Source organism: Protopterus annectens, chromosome 2.part0 (genome assembly GCF_019279795.1).
Source record: "Protopterus annectens isolate FY-2018-M chromosome 2.part0, PAN1.0, whole genome shotgun sequence".
Lineage (NCBI taxonomy): Eukaryota > Metazoa > Chordata > Ceratodontiformes > Protopteridae > Protopterus > Protopterus annectens.
In genome coordinates, this window is record NC_056728.1 from 1,169,442,396 (window position 1) to 1,169,449,140 (window position 6,745).

Below are 6,745 nucleotides of genomic sequence, written 5' to 3' on the forward strand. Positions count from 1 at the left end.
ACCACTATGCCAAATCAGCCATTTTGTGAAAGAGAGGAAGACTGAAACTTAAATAGCTACCACAATGGCAGAAAACACCTGAACAAAACCAATAATGGGGCAATACAGCCCCCAGACATATACAGTGAATTCAGTTTTCACCATAGCTCTCAACCCTTAGCAAAAAACACCTGGACAAAGCCAGTAATGGGGGAATACAGCCCCCAACTATATTCAGTGAATTCAGTTCTCAACATAGCTCTCAACCTTAGCACAAAAAAACTGGACAAAGTCAATAATGGGGGAATACAGTCCCACAAACAGGGACAAATTTCAAATATCCATCTTATAAACTTAGAAAATTGCTAGAATAAAAGGTTTTGTGTTGCCATGTACTTCCTGAAGAATATGAAGTCTGAAATTCAAATGCTTGTTATTTTTATTTATTTAACATTTGCTAACCAGGAAAGTCTGACTTGGAACAAAAGCCAATTTTACATTTGTTAACCAGGAAAGTCTGACTTGGAACAAAAGCCGATTTTACAGTTGTTAACCAGGAAAGTCTGACTTGGAACAAAAGCCAATTTTACATTTCTAAACCAGGAAAGTCTGACTTGGAACAAAAGCCAATCTTCAGCAGAGGTCCAGGGAGAAACACTCCAGACACATGTCGTTGTAAGAGGGGAGGGCATGCAGATTCCACACAGAAGGCACCCCAGCCAAGAATCAAACCAGAGAATGTGTAGCTGTCAGGAACACTGCACTACTTCACTACTGACTGTATAAGGAAGCAAATATACAGAGACCACAGATTTTATGAGTAACAGAACAGAAAAAATATGAGGCAAAAATCTGCAATTCTTTACAAATGGTGGTGGGTAGGGAATTCAGGCCCTTGCCACCTACACCCAAAGTACAGCGTTCAAGCTTGAAGTATTTTCTACCCACCACCATGTGTTCTCTCTAGCCACCCACACCCCATTCAGTGTTCCTGCACAAGCTAGCGGCTGGTTTCCCTTTCCCCATGAGAGTAGACTCCAGCCTGCAGACAATGCAGTCCGGAGCTCTTCTGTTCTATGTGGTCATCACCATTCTGGGCATCTGCCAGACAGAGATGCCTTTCCCCCTATCTGGCCTGCTGACACAACAGTCTGGAGTTCTGTGAGTTAAGCATGCATGAGCAGAGCTCCAGGACTTTGCAATTTGTTTTGTTTTCTTTCTTTACAGGTGGGGGAGTTCTGGGACTTCACGATTTGTTTTGATTTCTTTCCTTTCTTTCTACAGGTGGGGGATGGGGCTGCAGTCCTGCAGTCCTATAGCACGAGCCTTGGAATGATGATTTCATTTTGTGTTGGAGTTCTTGTAGGGAGTGGACTGAGCAGATAAAGGAGTCATCTGCATATTGGATGACAGTGGCATGTTGGGTGGCAGTATATAGGTTGTCGGTAAATATTATGAAGAGGAGAGGCCCAAGTAGGAGCCTTGTAGTACTTGATGCTTTTGCAAAATTCAATACTATGATTCTTAGCAAACTTAAGGAAGAGACCCTTATTAGAAAACAAAGTCAAAGCCAACCCTGCCCCATGGCTAAATAAATCAACCAAAGAACTCATGCACATTAAGGATAAGGCTGGCAAAACCTGTTTCCTCGTGTAACACAGCAAAACCTCCAAGCCTAAAAGTACCTCTATAACCTTACCAAAGACAAAATTAGAGTGACAAAAATGATACAATACTGCTCTGTTAGACATCAGAGCTTTTCTGGTCATCCCATTAAGCATTCCCACTGGGGGAAAGAAAAGACAAGCCCAATCCATCATGTATTAGCACATATACCAAGACTGTATCAAAATGTAACTCCTACTTCATTGATACTATGACTACTCTAATAAAAAAATAATTAATCCACTAACTCAAATACCTGTCAAGAAGCAAATGCCAACTCTGTCACCTTCACATTGCAAACGTATCAACTTTCTCTAAAACTAAAACCCAGCACTCTTGCTCCAGACAGCCTTCCATAAAGTTAACTCGGACTGGGCATAGATGTTTCAGCCTACTCTGTGTTAATATTAATAAACAGATCCATCAATGAGTCCTATGTCTCCTCCCTTTCTGAAAGTCCTGCATTCTCCCAATACATAAGGGTAGAAACTACACTGATGCCTCAAACTTTATGTCAGTTGTAATACTACCTCCATTGTCCAAAATCCTAAAAAATGTGTCCATAGACAACTTCTTCATTACCTGTTTGACCATCAGGTTCTCACCCCTATTCAGCATGGCTATCATAGTGCTATCATTGACCTTCTCAACTTTACCGGCACAATTACCCAACCAAGAAATGATAGTCTTATTTCTACCTTATTTCTCAACTTATCAAAAGCCTTTTAGATACTGTCACTCAACCTAAACTACTTCAACAGCTATCTTCTCTCTGTGTTACTGCCACCTCTACAGTGATTCAACAGCTACCTATCAGACCAAAACCAAACTGTCAAATGGCAAAGTGCATGCTAAGAATTCCCTACCAGTCCCAATCAGGGTTTTCCAAGGATCTATTATGGGTCCTTTGTTTGTCAATATTTTCATTAACAACCTCCATACTGCATCCAAACACCTCTCCCTAATCCAATATGCCAATAATATGACCCTCATATGTTCTGTCCGAAGTCTGCCCCATTTTCAGCATATAATCCATCAATCTTTTACTGCCATTGAATCCTGCCTTAATATCTCTGAGCTCCTACTAAATCCAAAGAAAGCAAAACTATTAATAGTCCTTCCCAAAACACATTCTAGATAGGTCTGCCTTTACTATTACCTGCCTAAGTAACACAAAAACAGAAATTGTCTCACACACAAAATTTGTAGCTGTCATTATAGATGACAACTTGATATTCAACTTTTGCATACATCAGACCATCAAAAATACCCACCAGAATACCAGGTCACTGTATAGAATCAAACACTCTCTCACAGACAGCTCCAAAAAAGCCATGGCATCCACCTTCCTTTTACCATCCCAATTATATGGCTCTTCAGTCTTTACAAATCTAGAGGCTACACTTACATCTAAACTAAACTACAAAAAAGTGGTAAGATTTGTAACACATCTGTCTTATACGTCACATTACTGTATTGCTCTAAAACAACTAAACTGGCTTGAATTTCCTAATTACCTCACCTACTCCTAGCTAATTGTATCCCACAATATAGTACACAATCCACAAAAATGCCCAGCTCTGACAGGGTATATTCAGCATTGTTCACAACCAAGACAATTATTTTCGCAAAACAAACTACTTAATTTTCACAAGTCTGTTAACTCAATAAGAAATCCCCTATACTCATTTTCCATCACTAAAATGTGGAGCACAATCCCATCCTCACTGACTTCATCTTAAGAAATACCTTATTGGCTTTGTTCTTGCTTAACCCCTGGGTAAACTTTGAGTACATTAATTTAATTTCTGACTGCTAACTGTTAACTAAACTGTCATTAATCTTTTCAGCTCATATGATTCTACTAACCTGTAAATATCTATGCAGTAGGCTGCATTTACTCAGTTAAAAAACTGTGTCCCTCAACATTCATTATATCTATCTTAACATTCCTGCTTAAGCTAAAAAAAAACCTTACCTTGTTACTTATGTTCTACATCTTTTCCACCCTTAATTTCTTATCTCCCTCTTTGACAGTTGACTTCTTCTCAGTTCATCTCTATCACTAGCAGGAAATAACACAGATAGCATTAATGCTGTCTATTACACAACAATTTTTCATGTAAGAACAATATATAATTGTTACTAATGCTTTCACTTACTATTTACTGTACTATAGTCTACCCTCCCAAACTTCAAAACCTACAGGTAATACAACCAATAACTTCAACTTTCATTTTTAATCTTTCTCTCCATGTGCCTTGACTTTTCTGTGTATCAATAAAATTTTTGTATGATTGTTTTTGGTATGTTTACTAGTTAAGAAATGACCCATGCCTGGGTAAGGGTAATGCTGGATTTACCCACAGTTGGTGTGGTTTGGTCATGAGGGCGAAGCCCGAGTGGCCAAACAGACATCTGTGGGTAAATCCAGCATTACACATATCCAGAAGTGGGTTATTGCTATTATACAATGACATTATTTAAGAAAAATACTTACTTTTCTTAAATAATGGCATTGTATAATGCCTCCTTGCTGCCCTTCTGCAGCTGTTCAGTATTCTGCGGCAGTTCTGATGTGCTGTGCATGCATATGGTTACGCAGTACATCAGAGCTGTGTGTCAAAACAACGGAGAAAGGAAGATCTCCGTTGCTTTTTAAGACATGTCTCGCTATGTTAAAAGAGTTTAACATAGCGAGATAGCTTTAAAAAAAGCAATGGAAATCTTCCTTTCTGCGTTGCTTTTTTTAAAGCTGTCTCGCTATGTTAAACGAGTTTAACATTGCGAGACAGCTTTAAAAAAAGCTACGGAGAAAGGAAGATCTCCATTTCTTTTTTTTAGGCTATCTTGCTATATTAAACTTTTTTAACATAGCGAGATAACAGCAACAGAGATCTTCCGTTCTCTGTTTCTGTCACAAAAAAAGAGTTATACTAATGGAAAAAGTCCGGGCGACCAGACCTTATTCCATTAGTATAAGTCTGATTTACAATGGGCATGCTGACCAATCAGCATGCACATTTTAGAATATTAATGGAGGGTCATTGTATAATTGTAAATATTCAATGTCTTGACTCTATACAATTTTTGTATATGTATAACCACTGAAACTGTGCATTTAATGTAATTCATTATGGATTCATGTTATATTTGTAGTTACTGTTGAGCTTTCCTCCAGGGGCCTCTGCTGAAAAGTTTTTTTTTTCTGCCCAGTTAGACATTCCTAGTAAAGAATACTAACTAACTAACTAACTAACTAACTAACTAACTAACTAACTAACTAACTAAATACATACATAATTGCATACATGCTATTTTAAATAAAGAAATTTATTTCCATAAGAGTTTGATTTTGTTTATTGGCTGTGTCTTTATATAAAAACAAAAGAATGTTTATATATTTTCCTGTATATTTTTATTCTGTACTTTTCAAATGTCCTGATGAATTGATTCTCACATAATCTTATATAGATATAGTCTTTTGTTTTTCAACCATGCAGCAAAGGAGTTAATATTGCCTTATGATATAAAATGGATAATGAAGGACAATAACTTTATGCTAGCATTGTTTATCATCCATGAAGAAGAAGAATGCTAATTGCATGCAATTTATTTCACTATAATATCTACAATCTATGAAAATGGATCTGTAATTTTAAAAATGATCCCTTAAAAGGCAGCAGTAAAAGCACCATGACAAAAAAGCTATTTGGTTTTCCCTGCAGCAGCACTGCAGTATATTCTTTGTTACATTATACCTTACCTTGCCCTTCAAGTATTTATATAAGTTTTTTTTTTTTAAAACAGCTAGGTTAGCATTTGTTCTCGGTAGTGACTAATAAAGAAGAATCTTAAAAGCTTTAATAAAGTATGAAATATATCCATGCAGGTACTACAAAGATATGCATTTGCCAGTCTATTCAGTATTAAATACTAGACAAGCGTTTGTATTTCAGATGGGAATTCACCATAAGTATTTGCTAAGGACTTTGGAATCTGGGGTATTTATTATCAGTCGAATGATCAGGTGGGAAGCATTAATGTTAACATTCTTTTTTTCCAAACTTCTTTAACTTAAAAGTTTTTAGAATATAATCATAAGTTAAGAAACATGTACTAATACATATATATAAAAAACTCTAAAAAAAAATGGAAAATAAGCTATGTACAATAAGAAAGTAAACATCTACGCACAACTATATACAATTAAGTTGCATCCTATATACAAAGAAGTAAATATAATTATTACAAGTGATTAACTGAGAAAAGGGGAATACAGTATTAGTAACAGTAAAAAGGAGGTCTAAAAATGCAAAGGAAAACAAATATAAGATACATATACATTGAATCATGTTAAAGAAGGATTAGATAATAACATCTAAGGTTTTGGTCTAGAAATCAACTGAATCATAATAATATTGTATTAGTATATAATAATATTTTAAAAGTCTTGATATATTTCATAGCCATTTCCTTAAAGCCCCAAAACAATATATATTTTCAATCAGCGCAAGTTTAGGCAGTATAGAGTTTACCTAATATGAATAGAGCTATGAGTGTAATTTCTTAAATGGCAAATTGCATGGGTGGATATGGAGGATAACAACATTTATGGAAAAAATGTCATCTTGACATCTCAAAGATTTTAGTTTAAGCATTAAATTATTCCAAATTTGGTAGTAGTATTTACAGCTCCAGAGAAAATGAATTAAGTCTGCTTGGTTAAAATTACACACATTACATGCTGATATCTCATTAGGGAAATAAGAAACAGTTTTAGGAAAGGTCATGTGGCCATTGTTTAAGATCATTAATTAGGAGCCAAATATTTTTAAGAGGTCCAAATTTAATATTAGATTGAACAGAATATTGCATTACTATAGAAAAAAAGATTAGGGTAATTATTAAGCCAATTGATACAAGAATCTTTGTATTTGTGGTTACATATTACATCATATGTATTAGAAAGAGGTTTAATCACTTATATGGAGTGTGCTAATTTATTAAAGATGTCAAAACTCTTTAGTTCTAGTTATATAACTTCAGAGATTTTGCTTAAGTAAGTAACAGATTTGGTTTAGGAAAGTAAGGTAACCCT